This window comes from Mustela erminea, chromosome 16, assembly GCF_009829155.1.
Source record: "Mustela erminea isolate mMusErm1 chromosome 16, mMusErm1.Pri, whole genome shotgun sequence".
Classification (NCBI taxonomy): domain Eukaryota; kingdom Metazoa; phylum Chordata; class Mammalia; order Carnivora; family Mustelidae; genus Mustela; species Mustela erminea.
The window spans coordinates 77971479-77992804 of record NC_045629.1 but is presented as its reverse complement, the minus strand read 5'-3'; the positions used below and the strand labels follow the sequence as shown (position 1 = coordinate 77992804).

The following is a 21326-nucleotide window of genomic DNA, read 5'->3' as shown; positions in this document are numbered from 1 at the left end:
TTATAGACATCCATATAACTCATTGGTGGGTTTTCTTCCATTATTAAAAGGTTTTTTTTTTTAAACCAAAGAAAGTAAGTAATTGAAATCTCTATTCATAGCACAGTTATATTTCTGTGTGGGGGCCTGCAAAGGATTGGATAACCTTTTCAAATTTCATAAATGACATCTTATCTCCTGTGAATCACCAGACCTTCAATTCAAAGCAATGTGAGCTTCTGAGTGTCCACGTACCAGTCCCTGAGCTGGGCCCAGAGGTGAGTAGGACTGACTAGTGAGGCCTCAAAGAGCTCAGAGCCTATGGGTGGAGAAGGCAACACAAAACTATATTCAGCACAGGATAATACAATCTGCACAAGTCTGGATATCTACCCCAAGCACTGCGGAAGCAGAAGCTGGAACAACCAACCGTACCTGGGGAAAGTCCAGGAAGGCTGCCTGAAGAAGGTGATACCAACGGATGTTGAAGGATGAGTAGGAGTTTGCTACAAGGACAAGACAGTGGATTGTCATTATGAACAGAAAACACAAATAATACTTCGTCACTGGTGTGAAAATCCTGGTTCCTTCAGGAGATCCTGTGTAATGGATTATGTGGTCCGGGGAGCACAGGGTGGAGTGCAGCACCTGTGATTTTGTGCAAAGCGCTTTTGTCTTACTATCTCATTTGATCCCTGAAATAGCCTGAAGCCCAGGAAGCCAGTACTGAAGCACTTGCATGTGCCAGACACTTGAATAAGTATTTTGCATTCATAATTTCATTTCATCTTCATCCTAGGGACTTACAGAAACCATCTTTCCTATCCCTATTTTGTACACCAGGAGTCCAAAGCTGCAGGCCTTTCATAACCTCCCCCAGGTCACAGAACAGAACCAGGATTCCTGTCCTGGTAGTCAGACTCCAAGAGCCAAACACTCTTCACAACGCCTCTGCCACCTACATGAAGCAGAGCTGAGCAAAGCATATTAGTGGGATCCTGATAGAACAGGGATCAGATCCGCGGGAGACAGTGGGGAACCTGCGGTCCAAAGCTATGAGGCAAAGGGTCCCAATGGCATACTCTCCGTAAATGTTTCTGCTGTGCCCTCCTGGAAAGGGCTGAGATAGTTGGAAACCAGGAGTAATTGAGGCCTGAGCTCAGGACACAGGCTCAAAGAGTCAATACGTCATCCCAAGAGGCACAGAGAACACAGGCTGCGTCCGAACTTGGGGCTGGAGACGGCGCTGTCGGATACCCCGGCTCTCTCCACTCCAGCACGGGGCCCTGGTGAGCAGTCTGCAGCCACCCCCACGCAGTCTGAAGTCTCCCTGGAGAATGAATGGGCACCGGTTCACACCAGTCCCTGTGAAACTTCCAACTAGCACCTTCTCCGCCTCCCTCCACACCGGCCTGAGGATGGTAAAACCAGCACAGCAGCTCGGGTAGAAGTTCCCCTCCTCAACTTATGAGACCTGCCCTCCAACACATGCTCACACAAAGGTCTCTGCAGGACAATTTAATTCGATTGTTCACTCCCACCTTTGCTTCCTCCTCCCCATTTACAAACCCCAACAACACCCCGCCCCCAAATCCCTTCGAGTGGGAAGTGGGCCAACTCCGCAGTGGAGAGGGAATTTGAATCCCAATTTCACATTTTATAAACATCTTGGGAATCGAGGTCCCGTAGCTATAAAATGGGATTTATCCATTCAACACATAGTTATTGAGCACCTACAATATCCCAGACACATTGAATTCATGGTCAGCAAAGTGAAGCTAGTCCCTGCCTCACAGAATCTACAATCCAGCACGAAAGAAAAGCAATGAAATCAACCACTGTGATCAATTTGATAAGCATTCAGTCCGAGGAAGAATAATTCTTAGAGCCAGGAGGGTGATATTTCTAATTCTTGTCCAGGTTGTTAAAAGCAGATCTTTAATCCATTACCTGAGAGCATTTTGAATCAGTGCGGTCAGGATCCAGAGGCCACAGAAAGAGGAAAGGCTTTTGATTTAGACAAGGCCAAGTGCCACCAATTATCAGACATAATTTTTCTCATCTGTAAAATGGGTATGTTAGCTGGACCTACCTCCCAGCCCTGTTGGAATTTACATTTTTTGTGAATTTAATGAGATCATGTCTGTCCAGATCTGGCACATAGAAGGTGTTCAATCCATAGTCGATCCTGTCCTCTGGGTCTGTGAGTGCGAACTGGAACCACACGACAAGGCCTGAGCACAGAGAGGTATCAGGACACACACAGCCACTGAATTACTCCTCTTGGCAAGGACAGTAACCCCGAGAATGTGCAGGAAACAGGATGAGGCACAAAAAGGTCTAGTGAAAATACAGAAGAAGTCCGGTTCCAGACACAACCCAGGGACCAACTTCCTAGGTGATCCCCTGGCCACTCTAGTCAACTTTATTCTCACCTTCCAACAGGATAGCAGTCTTTGCTCTGATTGTCCCATGGTGATAAGTGTTGTAATGACCAGAATCTGATGAAACAAGTCAATTACAAGCAGTGGGAAGCCATCTGGGAGGAGTGATTAACACTCATCCAACAGTCATGATTATTATTGTTCAGAGCAAGGCCTTGTTCTTCAGTGGAGTCTGTGATAAATCATGGTGAGGATGAGCTGATGACAAAGGGAAGCCTGCCTCCCTTACTGTGGGCAGAACAGAAAGACCGGAAGACCCTTCTCAGTCACTTTCAGCTGTGTGGCCTTGGTGATGTTCATGAACCTCTCTGAGTTCCATTTCCTCATCTGCAAAATGGGGAAGAGCAGTACATTCTCCCTAGCACAGCATTGTGAGGAGTCAAAGATATGACCAGGGTCAAGGATCTGAACCATCAAGAAGAGAACCTGGTAAACAGCATCAATCACCCCAAATGCCCATCTGGAAGCCTGACCCCCTAGCTCCATAGTCACCACACACAGCCAGGCTTTTCCCAGGAATTGTGCTCACCTTCGAGATTCTCCAGCATCTGTGGGCATGGCCATCCACTTGTCCACAGCAGGCCCCTCAGTCTCCTTCTCAGGCTCCCCAACATTCTCCTGCACCCATCTGCAGCGCTCCTTCCCCATCTCAGAAGTGGCTTCCCTTCCCCTGTGGAGGACCAGCCCCTCAGCCCACACTCTCAGGCCCCACCTGTCCAAACCAGTTCTGCCTCCTCCGCTTTGTCCTCACAGCCCAGCCTGGAGGCCGGCACTCTCCAAGAGCCCCCCCCCCCCCCCCAGCATCACCTACTTTCAAGTTCCCCTCCTGCAGCTCAGTACTATTTTTTCTAAATACAACCTGCTCCTTGCCTCACAGCTGAATTCTTCTGGGCTTGTACCTCCAGGCTGTTCCTTTCTGTCTCCATCCTTTGCCCTGGCCATCATGCTCACATTCCTTTGGCTCTCGGGAAGCCACAACCTGCCTTGACCACTCCTCCCAGGGACATATCCAGCAGAGCTGTGGCCCTGCCCCCCAGGAAGGAGAGAGACCCGGCTAAATTCCTGGCTTATTTTGGGACCCTGTTCCATCACCAGGATTCTTGCACTTGTAACTCAAAATGCTGACTATTATACTCCTAATTATTTAAAATACAGCATTTTCACAAAGGATTCACCTAAATTTCTCTTCCAGAGGTCACCAGTGAGGTCCAATGAACCCTGAAACAAGGAGCCATCCAGCTATGGAAATTTCCATGGGGCCAGGAGGCCAGCAGAGAGGTAAGGCCTCTTGTCCAGACTTAAAGGCCCCTCTGAAATCAAGAGCAGATTTGGAGTCAGACAGGAAGAAGAACCATGCTCTGTGAGCCAGAGGAGACTCTGGACAGTTTGCCAAGCTGAGAGGAGGGTCAGGAGAAGAGCCAGAGTATGGGCCCAGGGACTCGAGGACCCAGGAAGGGCCAAATGCAGGGAGTCAGAGACCAGACTGTTAAGTATTCTGGGTGGGCTCAAATGGGCTGCTGCTGTGCCAGCATTGGTGTGCTGCCTGAGAAAGAAGGCTGAATTTATGAGGCCAGAGATGACTGTAGACAACTCCCTCACTATCACACCCAGTGCCCACTCCATGGGATCCTTCCTTCTCAAATGCCACACTGCCCTCCCTCCTGCAAAATCTCTCCCCTCGTTGTATCCCACTAGCTCTCTGATTTTTCTCTGCATTCGGTTTGCAGGTTCTTTCCTCTCCTCCCTGGCCAATAAGTCTGATAAGTGAACAAATTAGGTCTTCCAACTCCCAACAGCTCGGTTCCATATGTGTTATAGTATAGAGAGCAAAAAACTAAGAAATGAAGGTCATTCACTTTGTTTAAAGTCATCAAACACCTACTGTGAGTCTGGGCTATGCCAGGTGAAATGGCCTCCGAGGAGGTTTAGAGTAGAAGGTGGCCAGAAGGTGGACATTCTCCTACCCAGAGACAAGGCTCCCCACCCCTGCGATGGAGAGTCATTTTTAGACCAGAAGGAAGGCCCTTCTCCAAGGTCCTGATGAGTGTTGGGTGTCCAGCAATTGTTCCCACGTGCATTTGAGCTGGAATCTAGACTTTTCTACAGCTGCTGCATGCTGTGTTTGTAAGAACTATCAGCCTCACCATCAATCCTCAAGCTTGTATGGGCTCTGAATTATTTAATGCTACATTCCAAGAGGCTGTGAATAATGGAAGGGGGCGTAAATAATCTTATCTTTGTCTCTACACGCAGAGATTGAGAAGGGGCACCCAAAGAGGCTCTTATTCTGCCAGATTCTTACAACACCTGTGCATGATTAAAAACCAGACCAAATGCCCCCTAGATAACTGTTATTCCCTTGTGGGGAAAAGAAGTGAGCAAGTGTCTCATCCTATTTCCCATGTGGAGAGAAGCAATTATATATCAGGCTTCAGGTTCCCAGGCCTCCAGGATAATTACGGCACTGCTTTAGAGCTGCACTGAGCCTGACACATTACCCAGCTCTTTCACACGCCTGTACAGACGGGCAGGGCAGCTTTCCTAATTGACAGACAAGGACACTGAGCCCCGGGGAGTTTCCCTGGCTTACAAATACAGTTAGAGTGAGGAAGAAACGAGCCTGGATCCAGGTCTGCTGACGTCCCTACAAGCATTTTTTTTTTTTTCACCTTTCCACCTGACTCTCGGGGCACAATTAGGGTAAGCATTTGTCTCCCCATCGTCATTCAGTGTTAATGAGACCTACCCACGTGCCGGGTTCATCTTCATCTCAGGTCGATTTTTGTGAAGGGTCACAGGGAAGGGTCCCTGTGTTTCTCAAGCACCACACCATGTATCAGACGTTTGACCTACCTACTCAGGTAGTAAGCCCCTGAGGTACAGGAAAGACACATGAGGGAGCAGAGGGGATGGAGGGCTTTGTCAGTGAGCAGACCCCAAAGCACTATGGTGTGGTAGAAACAGGCTTTGTGCCAGGAATCAAGAAATCCGGGAATGAGTTTTGATTCTGCCACTACTAGCTGTTTGATCTCAGAGGTCTTGTCACTTTGAGCCACCAATTTCTTAATCCATAAAATCGGACAAATAGCAATTTACCCACAGGGTTGCTGTGTGATGGAAATGGGAACCCTGTGTGTTAGTGGACGTGTTATTCCCTTTCATCAGATGACATCCCCAGGATTCCAGGGTGATGCATAAAGATAAATACTGATCAGACCTGCAGTAATGGGGAAGAACTGTGATCTTCCCAGAGGCAAGGAACCAACAGGGAGGCAGGAGCAGGGCTTCGTGCGCCTGATGCGCAGAAATGGTCCATGTCCACCAGGGGGCCCATTTTAACCATTCCAAGTCCTCTCCTCATTTCAAAATCTTCTGTCCTCAAAACCTGCCTCCTTTGATTAAGCATAGAGGAGAACACGGTTAGAAAGGATGGCAGGAGTAAACACGCAAGCAATCCTTGCCCTCATTTCAGAGTTGTTTATCCTCCAAGACCTCTCTTCTCCCTGGAGGTCTGATCTCTTGTGACAATGCTTGCCTACCCCAGCATCCTTCAAGACCATTTCCATCTGTGTCTCCGTGGTCATCTGTGTCTCAGTAGTCATCTGTGTCTCCGTGGTCATCTGTGTCTCCGTGGTCATCTGTGTCTCCGTGGTCATCTGTGTCTCCGTGGTCATCTGGGGCTCTCCCTCCCACCCACTTTCATCGTACACCGACTACCACAATCGCATCGACATCAGCCAGGAGCTGGACGAACAGCCTTTTAAGGTAATTAAGGAGAGCATGTTATTATAGGGAGACTCTATTCAAAAACTAAGGAAATCCGGTATGACAGGGAGCTGAGACATCACCTAATTGGGAGAACAATCAGGGAAGAACTATTATCCAGAATAGATTCAATTCCCGACACCCCACTGCTTAAGTATCAAGACCAGAATAGCTCCCCCGGGCCTGATCAATGGCTCCACTTCCTCCTCGACACTGTGTAGGAGCGTTGGGAAGGATGATAAGGGATTACGCGCCATGTGAGGCTCGCTCACCCTTCCTCCTCTTCTCTCCCCAGCGTCATTGCTCCGCTGAATTGTGATTATGTCTCTGATACTTCTCTGAGCACCTGAAGGAAGAAAATGTATCTCATTTTTCTTTATTTACTCAATAATTTGCTGAGCATCTCCACACAGGTGGTCTGCAGACAGCTTTAAATCAAAACGTCTAAGAATGAGTTCCTTACCTGCCCCTCAGATTTGCTCCTCCTCCTAATACCCTAATCACCAAGTAAGCAAGTGAGGTGTTACCCTTGACCCCTCCAACTCTTTCCCATCCATCAGCCCTAGATCTTTTCCAGTTTTGCCTTGGTCTTCAGTAAGTTCCTGAGTATTTATTGAGTTCTTCTTATGTTCCATACATTCTAGCTCTGGGGGAAGCACTGGACAAAGTGGACATAATGGCTGTCCTCCTGGGTTCAAACTCAGCTCCATCATTAGCCGGGGCTAATTAGTTATCCTCTGTGTGGCTCAGGGTCCTTACCTGCAAAGTTGAGACAAAAATAGTGCTTATCTCATAGAATTGTTATGAAGGTTAAGTATGTGAGGCAGTATATGTAAAGTACTGAGAACGTAGTAAGTATTCCCAGTAAGCGCCGTCATATGTGTGTGTTGGCCGTCATATGAATCTCAGTTGTAGTAAGTGATACTGAGGAATATGAGCTTTTCCCCTGACGCCTTGGTGACCTTACACAGATCCACATAACTGGGCAGATGAATTCTCAAACCATTGCCAATCTGAGTCTTGGTAGAACACTTTGTGATCCTTCCAGAACATGGAGGACAAGAGGCTTAGAAGGAACTATTACAAATCCATTCCTGCACCTTCCCACCTCCCCAGGGAGTCTGTTAGGAGATAGTTTCTCATGATCTCTGGGGCTTTGATGAGGTATGAGGCTTCCCCCAACCTCAAGGGTATAAAAGATTATAAAACCACACATCTGCTTCCAGCAGGGGGAGTCCCACAACTTGTGTTGCAATGTTCTCTGACCCCTATGGCCTTGGCATTCTCCTTTTGGGGTGTGGGACAAGGATCTGGGGAGCTGACACCTTTGGGGTCTCTTTCTCCAACTGTCTATGCAGTGCCTAGGTGGCTCAGTTGGTTAAGTGTCTGACTCTTGATCTCAGCTCAGGTCTTGATCTCAGGGTCATGAGTTCAAGTCCCACACTGGGCTCCGTTTGGTCTTGCAGCTTACTTTAAAAAAATAAGATAAAGAGGCTTTCTATTAGCTGTCCCCACATTTAATTCACCAACAAATACTATCATTTCTACTCTTAAAATATACCATCCAGTTTCTATGCCTCCACTCCTGTTCTTCTCCTGTCTCATTTCCTCAGAAGAACCAGAGTGATTGTTTAAATATACAGAGAGAATCATGTCATTCCCATTTCTTGCTCTTCAAAGACTTCCAATTATACCAAATAAATGCCATCCTTATCAATGACCTACAAGGCCCTTCATGGCCTGGGTTGTGCCCACATGTCCAGTATCAGCTGGGAGAGGCTCGCTCATCAGCTAAGCGCTTGCCACACAGGCCTCTTCTAACTCATCAAACACAACAAGATCCTTGGCGCCTCAGGGTCTTTGTACTTGGAGCCCTTCTCTCTTTGTCAGATGAGATGACAGAAGACAAAATCCTGAAGGGTTCCTACGAGCCACAGGAGAACCACCACAAAGGAGGCAGTGACGAGCAGCTGGAGATAGGGGCCAAAAACCAGGAGTGTGGTGTGAGGAAGCAGGGCCATGGGACCCCACGGCCTGACGAGCGGTCACAGGAGTCAAGCCCTCACAAGTGTTCAGCAACCCAGCACACCGTGAGGTCACTGCTGGGCTGACCGTGAGAGGTCTCAGAGAGTGATGGGGGTTGAGGCTGGCCCGGACGGTCAGCAGGAGTCCCTGAGAACAGAGCACGAGGGACGGGCTGTAGATGAGGAAGAAATGAGAAACACTGCAGAGCGAAACTGTGAGCAGCAGATTCCAGAGAACAAGCAGAGGGAAGAGCCCTTGAGGAGAGGAAGACGCCCTGGAAGCAGGAGTAAAAGAGAAGGAGTGAGCGGAGCCTTTAGATGCCTTTCCTGACTGTCGTCTCACGTTCACCATGCACGGCTCCTAAGTCAACCAAGCACATCACCCTGGCATTCTCCTCAGCAGGTTTGCTCAGGCTCTTCTCTGTCAAGAACATCCGCCTGCTCTCCTCTACCTACTACCTCCTAGGGACTTTCTGTGCACAATTTGAGGAACACCCTCCTGCCTGGGTGATCTATTTCTCCTCCGAGTTCCCAAAAACTTACCGCGCATAACTACCGGTGGCTTGGCTGATTCGTATTATGTTTGCAATCTCCGCTGTCTGCTTCCACATGGCAGCGTGAACTGGCCGTTGGTCACATGTGGGGACGCCCACATCCCTAGGGACGTCTGACACAGAATTAGCACACTGAAAACATTTACTGGACAAATAGAATCAGCGGCCCAGGACTGGGTCACAGCATTGGGATCGTTTCATCTGTAGAGTTCACAGAAAATTATCTCATCTCTTTAAACCTGTCACTTACTGTGCATATAGGAGACCAAGCCCAGTAGGATATGGAAGGCATCTGTTGTAATATTGAATATAATAGTGCTGCAAAAAATTTTTTAAAAAACTGATGAAAATGTTGTGTGTTATGATCCATTGCCTTATGTCTTAGGGGAGCTGGTTCTTTAAACCTAATGGACTCTGATGGGAGTGTACACAGGGCTACCAAGTTTCCATTTGGGTTTTTGAGAAAGGGGAGAAGTGGTGGTGTGGTGGGATGAGCCCTGGAACTTGGCTTGAGTTCCTAAATAGACTTGGGACCTGAAGCACATCACTGAAGTCATCGATCTGATTACGGACATTCGCTGAGCATCGGGCACCAGGAATGCAAACGTGAGGAGGCCTGGCCCCCGCCTAGAGGGACAGAGATCTGCAAATCAGCAGTGAGGGTCCGAAACCTCACCGTGACCCCTGTGACCAGGGCAGAAGAGGGGGGGCCGTAGCACACGGAAGCAGCAAGAGGCATTCAGGGAGTGCTCCCGAGGGAACACAGGCACATCTGAGTGGCGGTTCAGAGAGCAGTGGGACTTGCCACAGAGAACCAGGGGACAGAGCACCAGTGGGCAAAGATTACAAGTGTGTATGGGACAGACTTGAAGGTGGTCGCGCGATCCCCACTTCCTGGTGTTCATGCCGTGGTGTAATATCCTTCTTCTCGAATTCAGGCAGGACCTCTTCCAACCAATAAAACATGGCAATGGGGACAGGATGTCACTGTGACTGTGTTACATTATAAAAACTCTGTCTCACGGGCAGATCCCCTCAGGGTGCTGTTCTCCTGGTTGACTTTAAAGAAGCAAGCTACTGTGACTCCTGCTGTTTCAAGTCAATGAATTCTGTCAACAACTCAGGGAGCTTGGAAGTAGATCTTTCTCCAGCCAGACCTTCAAATGAGAATGCAGCCCAGCCGACCTGTGCATTGCAGGCTGGCGAGACCCCGGAGCAGAGAACCCCGCGAGGCTGTGCCCTGACCTCCTGGGCCACAGAAACTGCCATAACCCAGGCGGGTTGTTTACAGCTGCTAACCACGTGCTAATTGGTTATGCAGCAACTGAAAACCCATATAAAGTGGGAAGCAACTCACTTTCAAGCTCAGAAGGGACACAGCCTTCTTCTAAGTCTTGATTTTCCCAAGTGTAAAGCTGGAACCATAACAAGATCAGACACACACCCCTCACAGGACGGTGGTGAGATCCCAGTGAGCTGTTAGCCACAAAGCATTTGTAAATTGCCAGATTCCATAAAGCTGCTGGTTGATAGCGTCCCGTTCCCTTACATACACGCTTACCCACAGAGTTCCCAGAATCGGCGTCAGCCTTATGTAGAAAGAGTGACAACACGGAGAACTCACCAACATATTTTCAGGTCTCTCCCAAAGCAATGTGTCTCTTGTCTCTGAACTTCGGCCCGCCTGTCTCCTCTACAGTAGCCTCCTGCCCTTCTCCCCCACGCCCTGCACCAGCCTGCCCCCGACTCCTCATGCTCTCCAAAGTTACACTCTACTTGCCCAGGCTCCCCGCCTGGGCAAGGGGACACCTCACCTGTCCTCTGCACTCCACGGTGCCCCGTACCCATTCCTCGGGGCTTTCTTCACTCCACAGCTCCCGTGTGCCTCCCTACCCCTCACCCACTGCCCCAGGAGCCCTGAGCCACCTAAAGATTCGAATCGAATCTTATTCACCTTCGTGTCCCCAATATCTTCCACAATGCCCTCTGTGTAGTAGGTGACATCGTGCATATAAAATATTATAATATCTATGTGCGTATCTACATGGCAAAGGCAGTTTCCCAATCTAGAAAAACAGTCCTGATAGGAGCAGAACAGAAGGGACCCCACCAACATATCCGCCCAAGAGAAGTTGTATCCGTGCATAATTTTATGCCATTGAAGAAGAGGATGAATGGGGGGTTGCTTAAACCCTTCTTTTAAGAAACACAACAAAAAACATCCGTTGGAGAGGATTCGGTGTTCTTACTGGTATAGACAGCTCTGCCATGGCAGGCCCCGTCGGGAGCTGCTGGAGGAAGTGGGCTGCTGCCCGACTCGTCTTCTCTTCTGAATTGTCATCTCAACTGCTTTCAAGCAGCCTTCCCGAGAGGTGGGAGGGAGAGGAGGTAGATTTGCCAGTGTCTAAACCCAGGAAAGGAAGCCTGAATTAGCTAGAGCCCAGGCTATCCCCACTGCCTCCCGGAAGGCACAGGAGAGCCGGGGTGGAGGGGAGGAGGAGGAAGGCGGACACAAAGCCCATATCAGAGGCATGGGGAGGGGCCCCAGGGGGGCTGAAGAGAGCAGAAGGCAGTCACTGCCACGGTCACTGCCACGGTCACACTCCTGCAGCACTAACCCACCTCCCCCTGCCCCTGGAGCCAGGACTCTCCTAGGATGGAGCCCTGAGGCTCCCAGCTGCTAGGTGGGGCTCTGCTACCCTCCAGGTCTGGATCTGACTCCATCTGCCGACTGCATGACCCAAGACCGTGAAGCCCGCAGAAAGCCGGTTCCCTATCAACAAATGGAAATGACAGTCCCGGCCTCACAAGGTTGTTGAGACAATTAAATGAGCTCCAGCGTGCACCGAGCCCGGACCAGAACAGATGATTTTAAATGTCAGTTCCAAGTCTCCCCAGCTCCTTCCCCTTAGCACCTGAATCTAAAGGAAAATGCACTGAAGGAAAACAAGACACAGCACGCGATAGCATTTCGGGGTGAGTAAAACCTCCAGTGCGTAAATCACCATGATTACTATGGGCGAAAACAAGATGAAAGACAACAGGTATTACAGAGAAGGAGATTGCAAGCCTGCTGGGTTGGTGCTCGTGCACGCACATGGCGCTTGGGAGCGCCTGGAGCTCTCTCACACCATGCCTTTCATCGGACCCTCAGCTCTCTCGGTGCTTCTGTACTTCCTCCGACGTACAAGTGGGGAAACCGAGGCTCACCTACCACACTGGCTGGCCCAGGGGACCCTGCTGGGCCGCAGGAAGATTGGATAAGAGCCTCGTGTTCTGGATTGGTGAGCCGTTTCCACCCTACAGCAGGTACATGCTCATCTGTGTGCAATCTTGACGGACTGTCCAGTCCCTCACCGGGACCCCCACCATCAAGCGATCCCACATGCTCCCTGGTACCTCCCGTCATTTCTAAATGATTAGAACAATTCCGGCTGCACAGAACATGAATCCTGTCCAAATGAGACGCACAGAACGCGAGTTCATGGTCGGGATGTGCGGGGATGGTTTCGGATTTCGGGATAACTGGGTCCAGGAGCAGGGTCAGGCAGGCTGAAGATGCAGGGTGCCACAGACCGCGACCGGGTCCTTCTACCCGGCCTTCCAGCCCTCACTAGCACAGCCTGCACCCCCGAATCCCCCTTCCGGACAAGCGCGAGCGCTCACACCTCTGAGAATCGCCGCGGAGAAGGCCGACCTTCCGGCAGGTCTTCTTCCTGACGCCGGCTCTCCCTCCTCCAGGTCCTCCTCTGGCCCCTCCCGGCCATGGCCTCTAAGAGCTGATGTGTCTTGATGATGGAGCACATCTGGAATTTTATGTCTTTTTCCTTAAGTGAAAATGTTAGAGGCTGTTAGTATTTTAAAGTTGTCCACTGTGTTTTTCTATTTTTAGAGTAAACACAACAAGCTTAGATAAACCACTGCGGTGGCCCTTTTAATTACGTGCACATAAAGCAAATAGGAACCATATTCAGGGGAAGGGTACCCCGGGACTCTTTACCTTAACAAAAGCTGCTGTTCTCCTCTAAGGACCCAGGAATATTGGCCTAAGGATCCAAAAGCCTCCTGGGAAGAAAACGATTTCAATCTCAAACTCCTAGCCCTTTGAACACTGAAGGGGCTACGCGCTGGCACCCAGGAAGGGGCCCTAATAACAGGCCCCCTTCCCCGAGGTGGGTGGCCCTCTGTGGGCTCTCTGCCCCAGCCCCCAGTGGGTGGACCATCAGGGCTCAACTCCTTTGCAGGCCTGGTTTTTCTCAGTTCAGGGGAGAGGAGTAAGACGACGGGCTTTGGTCTCAGTTAGAAACCATATACCCAGTGCCATCTAATAGGTTCTAGAGATTATAAAGAATTGATACAGCATTTGCCTGAAGTTGTAGAGTTGTCTTTCTTCTCTTGACCTCTGGTTTCCGTGTGTACACTCAGACAGCACCCCAAACACAGACAGAAGTGAACACACACACACACACACACACACACACACACCTTGTATGGTGCAGCCTGGGACCGGCAGCACCGAGCATCAGGTCAGCTCTAGAACCCCAGGTGGCTTCTCATTCAGGAGCTGACAAGGTGACATGGGACACCTGTCTCTAGCTTGCCCTGCGCTGGTCCTGTGCTCTTTATGCACAGTAGAAGAACAAAGCGAGGGGCACCTGGGTGGCCCAGTCGAGTAAGCATCTGCCTTCAGCTCAGGTCACGATCTCAGGGTCCTGCCGTCGAGCCTCACTTCAGCTCTCAGCTCAGTGGGGAATCTGCTTCTCTCTCTGCCTCTGCCCCTTGCCCCTGCTCATGCTTGTGCTCGAGCTCTCTCTCTCTCTCTCAAATAAATAAAATCTTAAAAAAAAAAAAAAAAAAGAACAAGGTACGCCTTTACAAAATAATTTCATACGTAACATTTACCAAACCATTCAAGAAATCAAATATACAAATCAACATCTGTTTCATTGCGAAGCTGTTGCTGGATATTCTCGTGGGGTCTTCTCGGTCCCTCCCTTCACACTAAATTGAGAGTCACAGCAGTGAATCCGCCCTGGGCTGGGCTTACCTGCCTGAACCTCGCTCCCTGTGGAGGCCTCCCCACCCGGCCCCGCCAGCCCTCGGTTCCCCAGACAAGCGCGTTTGCTCGGTCCTGGACACGCCCATCTGTTCTCGGTCTGTCTGTCTGTCCACTTCCCCCTCCTTCTCTGTCTCCACGTTTCTTCCCCTTCCCCTGCCGCTCTGCAAATCTTCTCATGCACCCACATAAACTCATTTCATGTTTTATATATCAAAGCCAGTTCCCTTGAAGGAGGGGGAGAAAATCCGTCCTGAAAAAAATAGATACATTGGCACCAGTATCACTGGGTGGTGGTAGCTTTCCTTTAGCTCTTAAAATCCCTTTTCCTTCTCTGGGTGGAGGGAATGTTCCCGAAAGGGCAAAGACATCTGCTAGGTGTCCAGTAATGAGGGAGTAGTAAGGCCCTGATTCTTCCTCTGGGACTGTCCTAATATGGTGGCCCTGCTCCTAGGGGTCTGCACCTGCTGGGACACCTCTGGGCCTCCCTGCTCAGGCTGTTCTGTCTGGTGCCTCAGCGGCAGGATGCTGGCCTGGGGTAGGGAGGCCGCAGCGGGGTGGGGAGAGGTGTCACAGCAAAGGTCAGCTGGTTGTTACAGCTGCTGGTGCGCACAGCTGGCCGCCCCCAAGTAGACCCCAGGGACTCCCCATCTCAGAACTCGGCCGTCTTCTCGGGAAGCAGTGCGCTTTACAGATGAGACACGGGCAAGCCATCTGTCACACTCACTGTGGCCCATCCAGACCTACTCTCTTTTGCCCTGAATGGTGATTTTTTCCCCCCACTCTGAGTGGACCTAAGGACATGTCAGATATAGACAGGAACGGGGCTCCTGGGATCGCCGTCTTCTCCGGCTCATCAGCCTGCTGACAGCCGTCTGAGCTTGAGTCCCCCGATGTCACGGGAAAAGCACAAACTTAAAGGCGGCCTTGAGCTCCATGCCCAGCCCCAGCTCTTCTGGCCACATGACCCTGGCCAGGGACGTGGCTTCTATATCCCGGTGAGGAACAGGTGGCATGCAAACAGACAATGTGAGGGGGGTTTCAGAGAGGACCATCTAGAAGGGAAGGGCAGAATCCAAGGGGGAAAAGAAAGAACATGCATATAAAGGACAGGAAGGGACAGTGACCGGCCCAGAGCTAGAAGGGCCAAGAGGCATGGCCCATCTTCAAGGGCAGCCCAAGGAGCAGAACCTCAGGGAGAGACGCAGCCAACCCACAGCCGAAACACCAGAGGCTGACTCCCTCCACCTTCCCATCACAAGTGCCTCCCCAGGACCAGCTCTGCGAGAAGCCAGAGGCAAGGGGCCACAGAAATTCCCGACAGATCAGTTCGGAGGCCTCGGCTGAGGAGGGAATACATCCTGCACACTCTACCTAAGCCAGTTTCCAAGCCTGTAAACTAGAAGCAATAACAATTATGGAGAACTTTCAAGAACATGACACACGCAAATGTCTTAGCAAGGCACACAGGAGCTATTCTGTGTTTCCTTTCGCCCATACCCTGTGTTTCTCTGGGTCTGCCCCAAATCAGGGCACATCCTTCACCCAGGTGCTTCCCCGGAAATAGTCACCAGCCTCACAAGATGTCTCTCCTCTCGAAAATCTCGGCCATGTAACAATGGGTCGCATGGCTCTTAATCTAACTGAACACTCACAGCAGCCCGGGAGGTGAATGGGTTTGTGCCCATTTTACAGATAAGAGACTGAGGCTCACATTCATTATTTTGCCCCAGGTGGGTTCCTGAATGAGAGAGCCAAGGCTCAGACACTGGCTTTTCCCTCCAGGTGCGGCTCTCCTTGCGTCCACTGTCCCGCTCACACCTGCAAGGGCAGCGCAGCCGTCCCTCCTCAGTGTTCCGACCCAGCTGCAGGAGGTCCCCCCAGACGCAGCACACCCTCTCCCTTCCCTGGCTTCTGGTGCTGTTTGATTTCAACCCCGAACCTGGAACTTACTACAGAGAACCCTGCTCAGTGTGCTGGAGAACTTTACCCAGAGTTCAAGGAGAGCGGGAAGTGCCCACGTGCGTTCCTCCCCACGGGTGGCCCTCAGAGAGGACAGTTGCTGGGGGAGGGCCGTCCAAGAGCAGCCACCCCCACTCTCCAGAGCTGCCGCCAGGGGTCAAGCTGTGGGGCCCTCCTCAGGACTTTGCTGAAATCATGTCTTGACTTGGCTCCTTCCCTTCACAGGCAGGCTTGCCTCCTGACTCCCTCATTAGCTTCTCCCGAGAGCACTTTCTTAAAAAATCACCTGTTCACGAGTCCTTGTCACAAGGTCTGCAAATGGGGAACCTCCTTACCCCCAAACCCCTTCATGAGTGCTAGAAACATCCTCACAAAGGAAGGATGGTCAGACTAGACCGCCTAGCCCCGAATCAGAAGCAACCTCTTTTCTCCTCCAGATTCCCAGGCTTTCCATGAAATTATAAGCATTCTAAAACATTACCAAAAAAAAAAAAAAATCACTCTTTGCAGAGCCTGTAAAGAACTGGGAAAACCCCATGATTCCTGGCCCCCGTTCCACCTTTGTAGTGTAGTACACAATGTCCTCGATCATTTTTCTCAAGGACACACAAATAATCCTAATTTCCCTCCAATTCTGCCTCCCCTGAGGGCTCATGCTTGAAGTTTCACTACCAGAGCTTTGACGGCAGCTCCAACAGAGCATCCTGGCTGGAGTCAGACCTGAAGCTGCTATCTCAATGCTCTTCCACTTTAATTTGAATGAAATATCTGTTTCTTCCTCTAATAAAACAAAGATATGCCACAATGGGGTAGAGTGAAGATACAGAACGGCAGAATACCTGGAAGAGGGCTACGGAGGGCCACCAGAACTTACGAATACAATTTCAGCAGAGAGACTGAAGGCCCAGTGCTGCTGCCTCCAGCTTGCGGGGAGTGAGGCTGGGTCCGCCTGGTGAGCCAGTGACCGTGCTTCCTGCTGCAAGGAACAGACTCAGCACGACTCAGGCAAAGAGGACGAGTATCCATCCAGGTAACCAAAGTCTCAACGTCGTTTTCCAGGGCTGGTTCAGTCACAGTTCAATGGCTTCATCAAGGACCCAGGATCTCCCATATTTCATGCCATCTTCATTCTTGGTGGCATGTCCCTCACACTAGCTACCCTCATGGTCACAAGATGACCCACATCTTGTCAGTAAGGAAATGCAAAACACCACCACCATGAGATTCCCTCCGCTTCTACTCAAATGGAGAAAATTGTGGAAATTGACCATCCCGAGGGCTGGTGAAGACAGGAGGGAACTGGAACTTTTACACAGTGGTACTCGGACTATAAAATGGCACAAGCGCTTTGGAGAACAATGAGAAGGTTTTTTAAAAAGTTAAACATTATACCCGCCACGTGACCCACAGCCATTCCACTCCTCTAAGACAGATAACAGCACTTGTTCACACAAGCGCTTGTGTATGATGTTCACGGCAGCTTTACCTGTATCGCTGAAAACTGAAACAGCCCGAGTGCTCATCAGTAGTTGAAGGGATACATAAATTGTGATACACTCATACGATTAAATACCACCCAGCAAAGAACAAGAATGAACTACTGATGTTGTACTCAACAACACGGATGAATGTCAAAGCAAGTGTGCTGCACAAAGGAGAACAGATAAGAGACAGTACGCACCGTATGATCTGTCTATATACCAAGTGAGAAAATGCACACTAATGTGTACTAACAGAAAGCAAATCACTGGTTGACAGAGAAGAGATACCCAGAAGGAGCAGGAGAGGAAATTTGGGGGGTGACTAATATGTTTACTACCTAGGATAGTTTCACAGGGTATATATATGTCAAAACTTATCAAATTTTTTAATTAAATTAAATTTAAATATGTGTTACTTACTGATGTCAATTATGCATCAGTAAAGCTCTCTTTTCTTAAGCCACTTGACAATATAGAGCATGGAAAACAATATAGAATGGTTTGCCAGAGGTCAAAAGCAGTTCATCTCCACTTGGGAAAACCCAATAAAATATTTTGGTAACAGACGAAAGGACACATCTTCAGAGGCCAGAAGGATTGTGGTCAGTTGTGCGTCTGTGTCCCTAGACCTTATTTACTGAGTGTCTATTACGGGCCATTCATGTGCTGGACGCTGGGCATAGAACAAAGAAGACCCTGCCCTCAGTAGCCCAAACTCCAGCAGAGAAAGTCTATGAGGAATAACAATGGCAAAATGACATTCACACTCACTCCCAAAAGCTTTACGCCTCTACGTCCTACACACTGACAAGTTTTGCTTCTCTGAATCTCCATTTTTCTTGTGGTGGCCACCCAACTCCCTTAGGGAATGCATGTTTCTTTTAAGGATCTTCTACGATTAATTAAGATAGAGTCAAGTCATTGTCAGGAAAGATTACTTGATGCTCTGTCTATTCATGTCACACATTAACTTTGAGGACACTCAGCCATCATACTGTGAACCCACCACCCACATCTTCTGCTGTTCCCTTCTTATATCTACCTTGCCCCCCATTAATAGATTGCGAGCAGGTATACACAGCAAAAGGAGCATGGATGTTGGTATGAGACACACCCAGATCCCAACCTCTCTCATCACTACACTCTAATGATCTTGGGAAAGTAATAAACCTCCCTGATCCTCAATTTTTCCATTCATACCATGAGAATAGCATGTAACTTTCAGGATTACTGTGAAGATGGATAAGAGACGATGCATATGAAAAATGAAGTATCATGCCCAACACGTAGTAGGTGCCCAATAAATTGAAACTGTCCATCTAATAGTAACGATTCAAACCAAGCTCTATGATTCATTAGCATCATGTCCTTGGGCAAGTTATGTTACTCTTCTCAAGTCATTTCCTCATTTGAGATGGAAAGTTTTCAAGGCTTATTTCACAGGCTGTATGTCAGGCTCACTATGAGAGCTGCGTACAAAGTGAGCACTTGCTAACTGCCGAGCAATGTGCATGGTGTTGATGCAACAGGGATGGAAAGGAAAGACATAGTCCCTGGCCTTCAAGAGCTAAAAAACCATAAGCAGCAAATTCTGCTGCAGTAAGAGAGAAGGAAGTTCTGGAAATGGGAGCAAAGAGAGGCTGTCCTCCCAGGCTGGCAAGGAAGATAAATCAGAGGAAGCTTTCCAGAGGATGCGTTATCTGAGCTGAGGCTGGAAGAACCTGCAGGACTCACCAAGGAGCGGGGAGAAGGAGTGTCCTCCAGAAGAATGGCCAGCAGGAGCTGGTCACATTAGAGAGCTGGACATCACCCAGCTCGGCAGGCGCTGAGAGTTGGGTGGCACTCCCATCACCCTGCCAGACCCCAGAAGGCACTGAGCAGGCTAGTCTCCCTCCCACCTCTTCCAACACCGTTGCCCCACCAACAGCTGGCACGGAGCTTTGCCTGTGGCAGAAATGGCCTTATCACCATTTCCAGAATGGCCCATGTGTGCGCATCCCCATGAGGTGACAGCCCTCCTCCTGTCAAACTCTCCAAAGGGACTCCATGCCCCGAACTGACACTGCCTGGTGACAATTACAGGCTGAGAGTGACTCCTCGCTGTGGGGCTTTCAGATCAGTGCTACTGGCCTTACATAATATGTATATTTCCCTTTGTCCCTGCCGCCTTACGACTTCCAGCCCCCGAGGAGGCGTGGGGTGCTGTTTTTTATAAAGAGGCTGGGGCAGGACAAAGCTTCTGGATGGTTTTATTTTGTTCCTCCCAGCCCCTCGGTTAGACTGTCCTGTCCCCACCCGACACCACCAAGACGGCTGAGTCCCCGTGACAAACTGGGAGGAAAGGAAAGAGCGGCCAACGCTACAGAGCCACCGTGCGAGCTGATAAGTTTGTGGCAATGTGTTACACAGCCACAGAAAATGAACACAGCTGTCCGGTAGAAATGGACCTCATGCTCGATGGAGGAAGAAAGGAAGGGAAGGAGGAAAATCGAGGGCCGGGGCAAACAAAACGTGGGGGAAGGCAAATGCCATGTGGGGTGAAGTCCGCGGCAGAGGCAAATGGGCACCGGGCTCAGGTAGAGACTTGGTGGGCACAGCAAACCATTTAAATGTAGGTGCAACTGGGGATATTCAAAGGTCCTTCCGTTGGCGTGATGAGATCTGATTTATGTTTCCTAAAGAGCACTCAGGTGCCCTGTAAAGAACAGATCCAGTCCTAGAAAGTGATAGAAGCAGCATGGAAACCAGCTGGGGGACAGTCGTGAGAGGCGAAGGGAGCTGGTGGGGTTGGGGGGCCCTTATGGCAGCAGGGAGATGGGGAGAAACAGGCAGGCTCAGGAGCTGCCTCAGGAGGGCTCCCGCCTGCCTCACGTGTGGGCTGGGTGCGGCGTGAGGGGCTCCAATGAACTGGACATGATTCCCCGGACCTGGACTTGAGCAACCGGGAGAAGGCAGCGACATTCACCCAAAGGAAGGAAAGTAGGAGAGAAGCAGCGCTGGAGCTAAGGTGGGAAAAGTAAGACTTTCTGCTGTGTTGAGCTGAGATGCCCGTTAGTCATCTAAGTGGAGATGTCAAGTAGCAGGATGTATGAGTGTGCGGCTTCAGGATGTTCGTGCTGGAGACACGAATTTGGAAGTCATTATCATGAAGATGGTATTTAAAGCCACGGGAGTGATGAGGTCACGTAAGGCGAGTGCGTAGGTTCGGAAGAAAGAGGACCCAGAACAGAGCCCTGCGGTCGGACGGTCAGACCCAGGGCAGGAGAGGGGACTCAGCAGAGAACAAGGTGTGGGAACAACCTGGGACGGAGGAGGAGGAGCCGGAGAGTGCTCCCTGAGGGAAGCCAGAGTAGCCTCAAGAAGCTCAAGGAAGCAGCTGTGTGGCCCATCCTCACTAGGAAAGAAAGCGGCCTGCCAGAGGACAGTCCCCGGCCTTCCCGCTGACAGGCCCACGGTGACCTGACAAGGCAGTTGCCGTGGGTGGGGGGCAGGCCACCCAGAGGCGACACAGCCTTCTTTCTTTCGCTGCATTAATCTGAGCCGTAATCACTTCTTACCTGCATTGACTTGTTTGTTTCCTCACCCCTGCCCCACTGGAACACGAGGTCTCTAAGATCAGGACCTGCGTCTCTTTCTGCCCTGTACCCTCAGCACGTAATGCGCAGCAACCTTAAATACTCACTAAATAAATAAGGCTGCGGAGCTCCTCGAGCTCCTAACCCCGCCCTGCACCTGCGCGTCGCCCTGCCCTTCGGAGGCTCCCCCCATCCCCCACCCGCCCTCCGCGCAGTCTCTGAGATTGACACCCAGAGGGTGGGCGCTTGCGTGTGAGTTTAAGTAGAAGACAGCAGACGACATGGGATGAGGGAAATTTTAAAACCCGAACGGAACAGACACCCTGCCTGCACGATCAGGAGACCCGGTTCATGTCCCAGGTCTGAACCCGATTTTTGTCTTTGACCCCGTGGTGCCCCCCTCCCCACATGCCGCCCACCTGCCTCAGAGCGGTGTCTCTTCACCTGTTGAAGGTGACGACTGGACCAGATCTGTGTTTCAAACCT

General features: G+C 50.3%; 2 long non-coding RNA genes across 3 annotated transcripts in view; both read right to left on the bottom strand.

Annotated features, from left to right (window-relative positions):
- Positions 1-3208, bottom strand: part of LOC116575468 — a 91399-nt gene extending 88191 nt beyond the window's left edge. For both annotated transcript variants that reach the window (XR_004279793.1, XR_004279792.1), the window contains exon 1: positions 2953-3208. This is a non-coding gene — a long non-coding RNA (uncharacterized LOC116575468). The remainder of the gene's footprint in view (positions 1-2952) is intronic.
- Positions 3209-10910: 7702 nt separating this feature from the next.
- On the bottom strand, positions 10911-20903 carry LOC116575494. The gene is made up of 3 exons (XR_004279804.1): positions 20823-20903; positions 12433-12593; positions 10911-11170 (listed from the first exon to the last, which is right to left on the bottom strand). It is a non-coding gene; the product is annotated as an uncharacterized LOC116575494 (long non-coding RNA).
- Between the last annotated feature and the right edge of the window lie 423 nt (positions 20904-21326).